Here is a 13,362-nt window from a genome sequence, read left to right as displayed (position 1 = left end):
GAAAAAGGATTCGTTATGCACAAAGGGACCAACACAAGATAATCAGCAGATTTTTCAGGAGAAAACCACAGGCCAGAAAGGAGTGGCAGAATACATTTAAAATACTGAAAGCAAAAAGTACTGTAGCAGCAAAGTTGTCCTTCAGAATTGAAGGAGAGAGAGTCTTCAGGACAAACACAAAAGCTAAAGGAGTTCATGACCCCTGGACCAGACTTACAAGAAATGTTAAAGGCACTTCTTTAAGCTGGGGGGGGGGGGGAAAGGGAGCGTTAATTAGTAACAAAAAACATACAAAAGTATAAATCTCACTGACAAAGATAAATATATAGTAAGATTCAGAATAATCTAATGGAAATTTGGAGGATTAATCAGTTATAAAGCTAGTATAAAAGTTAAAAGATGAAAGTAGTAAAACTAACCATAACTACAATAACTTGTTAATGGATACACCAGATAAAAAGACGTCAATTGTGAATAAAAAACATAAAATGTGCTGGGGGAGTAAAAATATAGAGCTTTAGAATGGGGTCAAACTTAAATTGTTACTGGTTTCATTTGCAAAAATTTTCTGCCATTCCATAGGTTGTCATTTTGTTTTCCTTATGGTTTCCTTTGCTGTGCAGAAGCTTGTAAGTTTCATTAGGTCCCATTTGTTTATTCTTGCTTTTATTTCTAATGCTTGGGTAGAATGCTGTAGGAGAACATTTTTGAGATGTATGTCAGATAATGTTTTGCCTGTATTTTCTTCTAGGAGGTTTATTGTATGTTGTCTTAGTTTAAGTCTTTGATCCATTTTGAGTTTATTTTTGTGTATCATGTAAGGGAGTGTTCTAGCTTCATTGATTTACATGCTGCTGTCCAGTTTTCCCAACACCATTTGCTCAAGAGACTGTCTTTATTCCATTGTATACTCTTGCCTCCTTTGTCGAAGATTAGTTGACCAAAAGTTTGTGGGTTCCAAGGAGACAGGAGGTGGGAAGGGATAGACTGGGATTTCAAAATGTAGAATAGATAAACAAGATTATGCTGTAAAGCACAGGGAAATATATACAAGACCTTACGGTAGCTCACAGAGAAAAAAAATGTGATGATGAATATATATATATGTTCATGTATAACTAAAAAGTTGTGCTCTACACTGGAATTTGATACACCATTGTAAAATGACTATAAATCAATAAAAAATGTTAAAAAAAGAAAACGTAATTTTACTATAAAACTGAATATTAAACAGAAATAGTTATAAAAAACAACAACAACAAAACTTAAGTTGTTACCAACTTATGTAAGTTATTTTATTTAAGCTCATAGTAACCGCAAACCAAAAGCTTATAGTTAATATACAAAAGAGAAAGAGAAAGAAATCTAAGCATATGACCCTAGAAAATCATGACTAAATCATGAAGAAACAGAAAATTTGATTAGACTAATTACTAGTAAGGTGACTGAGTCAGTGATCAAAAAACCTCTCAACAAAGAAAAGTCCAGGACTGGATGGCTTCATTGGTAAATTCTAACAAACATTTAATCTTCTCAAACTGTTCCAAAAAATATAAGAGGAGAGAACACTTCTAAACAATTTTATGAGGCCAGCACTACCCTGATACCAAAACCAGACAAGGACACTACAAGAAAATTACAGACCAGTATCTCTGATGAACATTAATGCAGAAACCCTTAACAAAATATTAGCAAGCTGAACTCAGCAATATATTAACAGGATCATAAACCATAACTAAGCGGGGTTTGTCCCAGGGATGCGAGGGAGTGGACGGTTCAATACCTGCAAATCAATCAATGTGATACACCACAGCAACAAAGTGAAGAATGAAAATCAAATGGTTATCTCAATAGACGCAAACAAAGCTTTTCACAGAATTCAACACCCATTTATAAAAACCTTTGAGAAAAGTGGGTATAGCAGGAGGGTATCCCAACATAATAAAAGTCATATATGATAAGCCCACAGCCAACATCATACTCCACACTGAACAGCCGAAAGCTTTCCCTCTAAGGCCAAGAACAAGACAGATCCCCACTCTCACCACTTTTATCCATCATTGTATTGGAAGTCTTAGCCAGGGCAGTCAGGCAAGAGAAAGAAAGAAAAGGCATCCAAACTGAAAAGAAAGATGTAACACCGTCACTGTTTACAGATTACATGGTATCATAGCTAGAAAACCCTAAAGACTACACCAAAAACTGTTAGAATTTTAAAAAAATGAATTCAGTAAAGATGGAGGATACAAAATCAATATGCAAAATAAGCTGTGTTTCTATACACTAAAGATGAACTCAGAAAGAGAAATTAAGAAAACAATCCGATTTACAATTGCATCAAACAGAAGATACCTAGGAATAAATTTAACCAAGGAAGTGAAAAACCTGTACACTGAAAACTGTAAGACACCGATGAAAGAAACTGAAAAATTGAAAAAGACACAAATAAATGGAAAGATATTCTGTTCTCATGGATTGAAGGAATTAACAATTTTAAAATGGAAAGCAAGGTATAGCTTCAATGCAATCCCTATCAAAATGTTAATGGCATTTTTCACAGAAACAGAACAAACAATCCTAAAATTCGTATGGAACCACAGAAGGTCTTGAATAGCCAAAACAACCTGAGAAAGAAGAAAACAGAATAGAAGCATCACGTTTCCTGATTTCAAACTATATTACAAAGATATAATAATCAAAACAATACAGTACCAACATAAAAGCAGGCCCATACATCAATGGAACTGATAGAGAGCACAACATTAAAGCCACACATACACGGTCAGTTAATTTACAACAAACATGCCGTGAATATACAATGGGGAAAGGACAATCTCTTTAATAAATGGTGATGGAAAAACTGAACAGCCACAAGCAAAAAAAAAAAACTGGACCACTATGTCACACAAAAATAAACTCAAAATGGATTAAAGACATGAAGCCATAAACTCCTAGAAGGGACCACAGCAGTGAACTCCCTGACATAGGTCTTGGTGATGATTTTTTTGGATGTGACACCAAAAGCAGAAATAAACAAGTGGGGCTAAGTGCTTCTGCCCCACAAAGGAAACCATCAACAAAATGAAAAGGCAACATAACAAATGAGAGAAAATATTTGCAAATTATATATCTGATAAAAGGCTAATATCCAAATTATGTAAGAACTCACACAAGTCAGTAGCAAAAAAAAAAAAAACTGATTTAAAAATGGGCAGAGGGTCTGAATAGACATTTTTCCAAAGGAGACATACAGATGGCCAACAGGTACATGAAAAAGTGCTCAATATTTATCATCAGGGAAATACAAATCAAAACCATGAGATACCACCTTACACCTGTTAGAATGGTTATCATCAGAAAGACAAGAGTTGAGCATGTGGAGAAAGGGGAACACTTGTCCCACTGTTGATGGGAATATAAATTGGTGCAGCCACAATGGAAAACAGTACGAAGTTTCCTCAAAAAATTAAAAACAGAACTACCATGTGATCCAGCAATCTCACTTCTGGGTATTTATCCAAAAAAAAAAAAAAACCGAAAACACTAACTTGAAAAGACATCTGTACCCCAATGTTCACTGAAGCATTATTTACAATAGCCATGATATGGAAACAGAAATGGATAAAGAAAATTCATAGCTATACACAATTGAGTATTATTCAACCATAAACAGAAAGAAGTCTTTTCATTTGTAACAACATGGGTAAACCTTGGGAACATAATGTTAAGTAAAATAGTCAGACAGAAAAAGGCAAATACCATACAATCTCACTTATATGTGGACTCCAAAACAAAACAGAACAAATTCATAGATAAAGAGAAAAAAATTGGTGGTTGCGTGATGTCAGGGTGGGGTATGTGTGTGAAACAGGTGAGTAAAAGTGGTCAAAAGGTACAAACTTCTAATTACAAAAAAGTCCTGGTAGTGTGGAGGGTATAGCTCAGTGGTAAAGCACATGCTTAGCATGCACAAGGTCCTGGGTTCAATCCCCAGTACCTCCATTAAAAAAACAAACAAACAAAAATAATTCTACCCCCTCCAAAAAATATAAAAATAGTTATACTCTAAAAAAAAAAAAGTCCTGGTGATGTAACACACAGCATAGTAACTATAGTTAATAATATGGTACGTGTATTTGAGAGTTGCTAAGAGAGTATATCTTAAAAAGTTCTCAGCACAAGAAAAAAAATTACAACTATGTGTGGTGATGGATGTTAACTAGAATTATTGTGCTGATCATTTTGCAGTCTGTACAAATATTAAATCATTATGTTGTACACCTGAAACGAATATAATGTTATGTATCAGTTGTATCTTAGTTTAAAAAGAAAAATGAGTCAGGAGACAGAAACCACACCAATATCTTGAGGATGAAAACTTAATATAGTGAACTGTGAATTGGTAAAAGACAATTAACCACTGAAAGGGATACAAGAGGACGGCAAGAAGTATAAAAGCAGCAACTGCTGAAAGTAACTACTACCCTAACACCGAGGGAGAGTGAAGAGGAAAAGGACTCAGACATACACACATAACTCACACCTCTGAGCAAACAGTATGGTGGTGAAGACATGCAGGAGGGCAGAGGCCTCACCTGAGGGCAGTAGCATCCTGCCGCTGGGTGGCAGGAGCACTTGTCAGGAGGCCTGAGCCACAGCTGACCGTGGGGGCCACCGCTGTAGTGGAGGAGAGCCCCGCTGGAGGGTGAGGGCTGCTGCTGGACCAGGGGGGCCGCCCCAGTGAGCACTCCCAGGCTCTACATTATGCTGATCCATTGGCTACAGTGGAAAACAGCACACCAGGCAGGAAAATCCCTTCCCTTCCGCGGCTCTAGCCTTTCAGTGTCTCTACAGCGCCCTCTATTGACCACACAGTCCATTGATAATCAGGCCAGTTAAGGGCTGCACTTGACCCCTGTTACTGGGAGATCAGGGAACCCATCTCAGTGGCACAGTCACAGCTAGCCTATAGAGGAGGGCAACTGTGGAGATTCAAGGATGCAAGTGCTCCCCTCACTAAAGTATTTCTCAATGTCTTAATTAAGGAAACATCTTCTGACCTTGGCAGAGAATGTAATTTGGGGGAGGGAAGTGTGCAGCTTTCACATGATAAATTCATTTCAACATTCCTTTCTTCCCAAGCCATTCAATCCCTTCTTCCACATCATGCTATGGAAGCTTCAACATCTCAGTTTCATCAAACATAGGTCACCACAGACTACATCGAACTAAAGAGATTCCATACAGCAAAGGAACCCATCATCAAAATGAAAAGGCAACCTACTGAATGGGAGAAAATATTTGCAAACCATATATCTGATAAGGGGTTTATATCTAAAATATGCCAAAAAACTCATACAAGTAAATAGCAAAAAGAAAGAAGAAAGAAAGAAAGAAAGAAAGAAAGAAAGAAAGAAAGAAAGAAAGGCAGGCAAAGGATCTGAATGGGCATTTTCTCAGAGAAGACGTGCAGATGCCCAAGAGAAAAGGTGCTCAATATCACTTATCATCAGGGAAATGCAAATCAGAACCACAACAAGGTATCACTTCCCATCTGTTAGAATGCCTATCATCAAAAAGATAGATAACAATTGTTGGTGAGCATGCGGAGAAAAGGGAACTTCTGTGCCGTTGGTGGGAATGTAAACTGGTGCAGCTCCTATGGAAAACAGTATGGAGGTTCCTCAAAAAAGTTAAAAATAGAACCACCATGTGATCCAGCAATCTCACTTCTGGGTATTTATCCAAAGAAAAGGAAAACAGTAACTTAGAAAGATATCTGCACCCCCATGTTCACTGCAGCATTATTTACAATAACCAAGATATGGAAACAACCAATGAATGAATGGATAAAGAAAATTGGTACATATATATACACAAAGGAGTATTACTCAGCCATAAAAAGGAAATCTTTTCATTTGGGACATGACAACATCGATAGACTTTGGGAGAATAATGCTAAGTGAAATAAGTCAGACAGAAAAAGACAAATACTATATGATCTCACTTACATGTGGAGTACAAAACTCAAAGAGGACAAGTTGATGGTTGCCAGAAGGCAGGATATATGTTTGTGTATGTGTGTGTGTGTGTGTGTGTGTGTGTGAAATAGGTGAGTGAAGGTGGTCAAAATGTACAAATAAGTAACTCCTGGGGATGTAATGTAAGCCATGGTGACTAACGTTAATAATACTGTATTGCATACTTGAAAGTTACTAAACAGTAGATCTTAGAAATTCTCATTACAAGAAAAAGAATTTTGCAACTATGTATGGTGATGAATGTTAACTAGACATATTCTGCAATATATAAAAATAGCAAATCATATTGTACATCTGAAACTAATACGTTATATGTCAATTATACCTCAAAAACCCCCACAAAAAAAATAAAAAAAACATAGGCCACCACTGAGACCAAGTTTCAGTCAACCAACCAAGATGTAAGCTGTTAGAGCCTTAAGAGCTAATACTTTAAGTCCAGAATATCTCTGGTAAGTGCACCCATATCAACGGATGCAGCTCAGTCTAGCTATATATTCCATTCTCCTTGCTCTAACACTCTTCAAGTACACTTCCATGCATATTTTCCAGATTTCTGCTAATATATGTTAGGAAAATCTTACCATTTTCCCCCTCTTTGGCTGTGAGTGTAGTGGCATCAAAGTTCTTGAGAATGAGCGTGTGTTTGCAAGGCGATCTGACCCAAGTGAAGAGACTCAGGATTTTCCAGAAAAGGTTAGCCTCCTCAGCTAACACAGAAGGGCAGACTATGCCCACTGGCAGGAAAGGCTCAGAGAGACATGACATTTTAACACTTTCAGTTTAGTCTGAGTCCAACTAGAATTGGCCATCCCAAGTTTCAGGGACCCATCTTTCAGAGTGAATATCCTCAATTTCACATAAGAAACTTAATGAGGCTATTAAGTTCAATGGATGTAGACAATTAAGTTTTGTCTGATTTTCAGCAATGAAAATACATGAAATTATTCCCTTAGGGCTGTTCCGGGGGCTTCTCTGGTCCTTGAACTTTGTTGAGCTGAGAGTTTAAGGACCTGAGCTTGTCAATTCTTCTTATAAGCACTGGGGTTAGGAGGGAAGGGCAGCAGAGGAGTGGGAAGAATAGTTCAGTGGCAGAGCACATGGTTAGCATGCAGGAGGTCCTGGGTTCAATCCCCAGTACCTCGATTAAAAAAAAAAATCTGCCCAAACCACTCCATGCATGGAGAACCAACCCCACACTGGCCCTTGCAGACGTCATTACTGCCATAAAAAGTCCCCAGGGGCTCCCACAACACTTGCTTCAGCAATACTTCATCACAAGCAGAGGTGGTAGCGTAACTGTAATGCCACTGCCTGTCATGGCTTATGACCATTTCACCAGCCAGCATTCGGTCAGGTAACAAATTAAAGCAGTAATTTAGACAGGAAAAATAGAAAGAATTATTACTAGTAAAGTGGTTAACGACTAAGAAGGGTCAAAGGGTCAAAGACAGTGCTAAGGGGTAGAGCAGTAGTAACTTCAGAAAGCAGCCGCTGGCCCTGGCGCTGAGGAAGTGTGAGCTAGGAAGGAACTTAGAAACTTCAAGGCAGGGTCCCTCTTAAGGCTGAGGTTCAAACCAGGGAAGGGAGGCATGGCCGCAACTGCAACACCCAGCCTGCCAGTGGCGGAGAAACTTGCTGGAAGCTAAGGGTTGCGGTAACAGGGGGAGGGTGTGAGCCATGGTCCGACCACTAGGGCTGCTGGTGTGAACGTCCCAGGCTCACATGCCAATGAGGACCCGAAGGAAGGCTTTGCCTCTTGCCGATTCTACCGTGTTCCTCCAGCGCCCTCTGCTGGCAAAGGCGAGATGTGTGCAGGGTCCAGCGTTCTTTGATGCAGGGCAAAGACTGCCTTTGGAAGTAAAAGCCATACATTAACGCGCACGCTACTCATTTACAGGAAGCATAGGAAAGTGATCTTCTAAATTCACAATCTGGACAGTTCCGCAAGCCAAATGGCCGGAATTATGGTACGAATAAAGTGGGAAATGACGGAAGCCTTGAAGACTAAATGCAACAGGTCATCCTTGCCTAGATTCTGTTTCAAACAAGCAAACTGTAAACAGCACCATGAGAAATGAGAGAAATTTTTAACACCAACAGGATATATGATAAGAAAATATTAGTTTTTTAGGTGTGATAATGGTATTGCTGTTAAGAATCTTTATCCCTAGGTGAAATATTTATGGATGATATAGATCTGGAATTAGCCTTAAATTAATCCGTGAATAAGACTGGCCACAGACTGATGATTGTTGAAGCTGGCTTATGGGTTTGAGGACATTTATTATTCTATTCCCTGTTCTAATGTATTTGAAATTTTTCATAATAAAACATCCTAAAAATATTAAATCACACACCCAAAAGTTTTTTTTTAATTTTGTATTTAAAAAAATTATTTTTACTTATTTTTAATTTTGTGGGGGAGGTAATTAGGCTTTTAATTAATTATTTATTTGAGCGGGGGTACTGGGGATTGAACTCAGGACATGCTAAGCGTGCACCCTACCACTGAGCCATACCCTCTCCCTCTCAGAAATGTTTTAAAGGATAGTACAACTCACCTCAACATCAGAAACTCTATTCTGCTGCTTTGAGCGGGAGACAGTATGGAAACCAGCCTGTGGGGCATCCATGTCGACTTTGGGATGAGAATACGGCAAAAGGCATTTTCAAGCCAAATTCGAAGAAACGCTAGTTTCCCACTTTTCTTCCCTTAAATCTAGCAAGAGGAGTGGAAGCAAATCCTCATGGTTAATGACATGCAGGAGCCAAAACACCTGGGGTGGCATCCTGGCTCCTTCATTACCTGCTCCGTGTGATTGAGACGAGCCTCTTAACCTTTCAGAACCGATTTCTCCATCTTTAAGGGACTGCCAGGAATTAAATGAGTAACATTTGTGACCTGTTTAGAAGCATGCCCAGCCCAAGGTTAAGTACTAAATAAGTAAGATTTTTAAGATTCTAACAAATGATTTGCTATTTAACACTCTTGCCAGACTGGAGCTAAGGTTAAAAAAGAGAGAGAAAGAAGGAGAGGCGTCAGAAACGGACACGGGAGTATAATGGAAGCTGCCACCTGCTTTCACGCCCATCACACTAACGTCGTGCCGCTGCGGTTGGGAGTTCCTGACATCCAAGTTTGATTCAGGTCCTAAGTAAAGGCTTACATTTGAACTGTAAAATCAGAGAAATCCAGGAAGAAATCTGCAGTAGTTCCAGCAATTTAAAGCCAAAGACAAGCCTAAGAGGACTCCTCTCCGGGCCCACACGCTATTCAAAAGGATGCTGAAGTGCCGCCCACGTGCCCCTTACAAGGTGAAACTGGTGAGTGAAGTGAACCACCGGCCAAGAGTGTGGGCACCACAGGCGCCTGCGGTTCCAGCGCTTAGGGAGCCGAGCTGCAGGATTCTGCAGCTGCTAAAGCCTGTCTCTGGTAACGCTGACCGTGTTCATTTCGTAGTCACCAGGGAGAACTTCAGAATTCTAAAGAAACCCTTAAAATCCAGAGGTGTTGTCACTGGCGACATAATGGAAGGGCAAATTAAAAGTAGCCAGGAGTAGTGTGAGGCGGATTAACATTTACAGTGAGTACATTCCGGAATGGTCAGATTTACTGTCAAGACACAAATCAGGCAGAATAATAATTACTGTGTAAGAGAAGGAGAAGTAGCTACAGTAATTATATTGATGATGAGGGAATTATATTGATGTCTGGGAAAAGACAGGAAATATTTAACATGGTCTTTATACTGATAATTACAGAACTCTAAAGAGGTGTACATAAGTCAAAAGAACTTGGTATACAGGCTTGCAGGTCCTTTTCCCCAACTGCAGTATCCATTTCCCCCCTTTTCACAGTCTCCAAAAATGCATTTCAAAATACAGTGATCCTTTCTAGGCTGGGAATACGATTGAAAAGTTTTCCTACATACTCTAACTGGCCCTGTGACTGTTTTCTAACTCAGAAAGAGATCGTCTCTTATTTTGAAGTAACCCAGTGGTTCCCATACTTTGCCGCACATTAGAATTAACTGAGGAATTAGAAAAAAAAAAATCCCTGTGTGCAGGTCACACCCTACACCAATTCTATCAGAATGCCTGGGAGTGGGAATCAGCAAAAGTATTTTTAAAAATCTCCAGGCTATTCCAAAATGCAGCAGTTTGAGAACCGTGGACATAACCCGTTGAGATGCCTCAGTTCTTACAAAGAAAATTTCTGTAAGATAAAAACTTCAGCTGCAGTCTTTCTAAAGGATGATATAGTGTCTAAACTTAGGAGTTCAAAATCAAGGACACAAAGTCTCTCCTGAGGATTTAGTTTCCATATTCTCACACTCAAAATGATTAATAGTTTATTTTGTACAACTTGCCTCCCTACACAAAAAGATTAAAAATTGAAGTTTGAGTGTTCTGGGGGGTTAGGGGAAGGTAAAGTTATAGAATAGGAATTAAGAGATGGTGTAGAAAACAGAAATCATAAGATTTATGATTACCAGGGGTAAAGGGGGTGGGAAGGGATAAACTGGGAGCTCGAAATTTGCAAATACTAACTACTATATATAAAATGGATTTAAAAAGATTTCTTCTGTATAGCACAGGGAACTGTATTCAATATCTTGTAGTAAGCTATAATGAAAAAGAAAGTGAAAAGGAATATATGTGTATATATGCATGACTGAGACATTATGCTGTACACCAGAAACTGACACATTGCAACTGACTGTTACTTCAATTAAAAAAGAGAGAGATGGTGTAGAAAATTATTGCCAGACATTTTTGTCATAACAAAGCAAGAAAAGGTAAAATACCCTGATTTAAGATTTAAAACCTCAGAGCTTGGGTTCAAAAACTGCTCAGGTTTAATGAAAAAACAAAAACAGAAGACGACGTTTCCTAAATTGTCACAGCAAAATGTAAAATATCACACTAAATATTTGCAGTATTAAGTCATCCCCTCTGTTGAATCTGCTACCTCTTTTAGAGGGATAGTTGCTGCCTCCTCAGTTGTTGACCCAACCTCTCACCTGACGCTTAATCTGTCTGCTCAAGACTATCACTGATTAAGAAAGACTATGGGTGCCGTTTCCGTCACACTTACACAGTATCTTCCATCATATTTGGAGACAAAGATCTTATCCTTACATGCTTCTTGCTGCCTGCACTGACTGGATCCCTGCAGAGTGCAGGTGGGAGAGGCTGTTCAGCGGGGAGGGTATACACAGGTGAGATAAGAGCTCTGCCCAGCTTGTGTTACTGCATCTAAAATTCTGGTTCTCACCTGGGCTACAATTTCAAAAGGCTTAAACTGCCTTAATGATTATATATAATTAGTATATGTACACATATACACACATGTATATATATCCTAAATTCTTGATGTGAACATAATCCCTCTCATTTGTTCTTAGATAATAAAAACACTCACTTAAAGCCGTTATTTTTCTTTGATTAATATTCCTTTTATACTATTCATTACCTTATATGAAGCTTGAGAAGCAATTCATAACTTGCCTGTATTCTGCAGACCCCACTATTCCATGAGTCACAGCAGCTGGGTGATGAATTCAAACTGTTACACACCTGCATTTTCAGGACACTAGTTATTAGATTATCTGTGTATATGAGTCTCTACTTCCTTGATTCTCCTTTCTAGCTCTGATTATCCCTTTAAACTGTCTCCTCTGTGTAATATTCTGACCTCAATCCTTTGATCAGTCTACCACACAGCCTGACCTCTCTCCCCAACTCCTGTCCCACACTCCCAAACTCCTGTCGTCCTTTACCATGCGTTTCTTTTTTTATTACATTTTTTTTAATTTTGAGGGGGAGATAAATAGGTCTAATTTATTTATTTTAATGGAGGTACTGGGGATTGAACCCAGGACCTCATGCATGCTAAGTATGTGCTCTACCACTGAACTATACACTCTCCACTTACCATGTTTCTAATCAAACCAATTTCACATTCTAGTAGAGGGAGAGAAATAAGATGTTTAGTGTGCAAAATGGAGGAGTCTTGATGGAGAAATCTTTTCGAAAAATGATGCTGGACAAATGGATATCCGTGTGTAATAGAATGAAGTCAGACTACCTCATACCATATTCAAAAACTAACTCAAAATGGATCAAAGATCTCAATGAAAGAGTTAAACTACAAAACCCCTAGAACAAGCATAAATCTTTGTGACCTTGGTTAGGTAATGATGTCTTAGATACACCCAAAGCTCAGGCAACAAAAAAAAGGATAAAGTTGCCTTCATCAAAATTAAAAACTTTTGTGCTTCAAAAGATACTATTAAGAAAGTGGAGATGGGAGAAAACATTTGCAAATTACGTATCTGATGAGGGGACTAGTATCTAGAATATATAAAGAACTCTAGTGACTCAATAATAAAAAGATAAAAGATTCAATTAAAAAATTAGCCAAGGATTTGAATAGATGAGTTTTTCCAAAGACATACAAATAGCCAATAAGCACATGAACAGATGTTCAACATCACTGATCATTACAGAAATGCAACTCAAAACCATGAGATACCACTTCACGCCAACTGGCATGACTAGAATTAAAAAGGTCAGGTAACAAGTAGTTATGGAAATATGGAGAAATCAAAACCCTCAGACATTGCAAAGCCATTTTGGAAAGGGGTCTGGCAGCTACTCAAAAGTTACCCTATGACCCAGCCATTTCATTCCTAGATACATACCCAAGAGAATTGAAAAACATGTTGACACAAAAACTTGTACATCAAACTTCATAGCAGCATTATTCATAACAAGGACAAAGTAGAAATGACCCAAATATTCATCAACTGATGAATGGATGCCAGTCAAAAAAAGACCACATATTCTATAGCCCTGTTAATATAAAATGTCCAGAACAGAGAAATCTACAGAGAAAAAGAATAGCTGTTGCCTAGGGCTGGGGATTTGAAGGGAAGTGGGAAAGGACTCCTCATGGATATGGGATTTCTATGCGGGATGAGGAAAACATCCCAGAATTAAAAGTAGTGACAGTTGTGTAACTTTCAAAATACACATTTTCGTGGTACACTTTAAAAGGGTGACTTTTACCTCAGAAAAAAAAAAGTTGGTAAAAAAAAACTATGGAGGAACTTAAAGGAGGAAAGTGATAGGAAGTGAGTTTTTGTGCGTGTTCTATTAAACAGGGCGGTTGAGAAAAATCTCAGTCAAGTATGAAGAATGACCAAATAATAAATTGTTAACATTAGTGGCTGGTGGCAGTCCTTTCGGTTGCTCATTCTACCACAAGGTTACTGGTCCTGGCAGGCGCCATTTTGGAATCCTCCCTCTAGCT

Source organism: Vicugna pacos, chromosome 1 (assembly GCF_048564905.1).
Source record: "Vicugna pacos chromosome 1, VicPac4, whole genome shotgun sequence".
NCBI classification, from domain to species: domain Eukaryota; kingdom Metazoa; phylum Chordata; class Mammalia; order Artiodactyla; family Camelidae; genus Vicugna; species Vicugna pacos.
The sequence above is the reverse complement of the archived record's forward strand: the minus strand, read 5'-3'. Positions refer to the sequence as shown.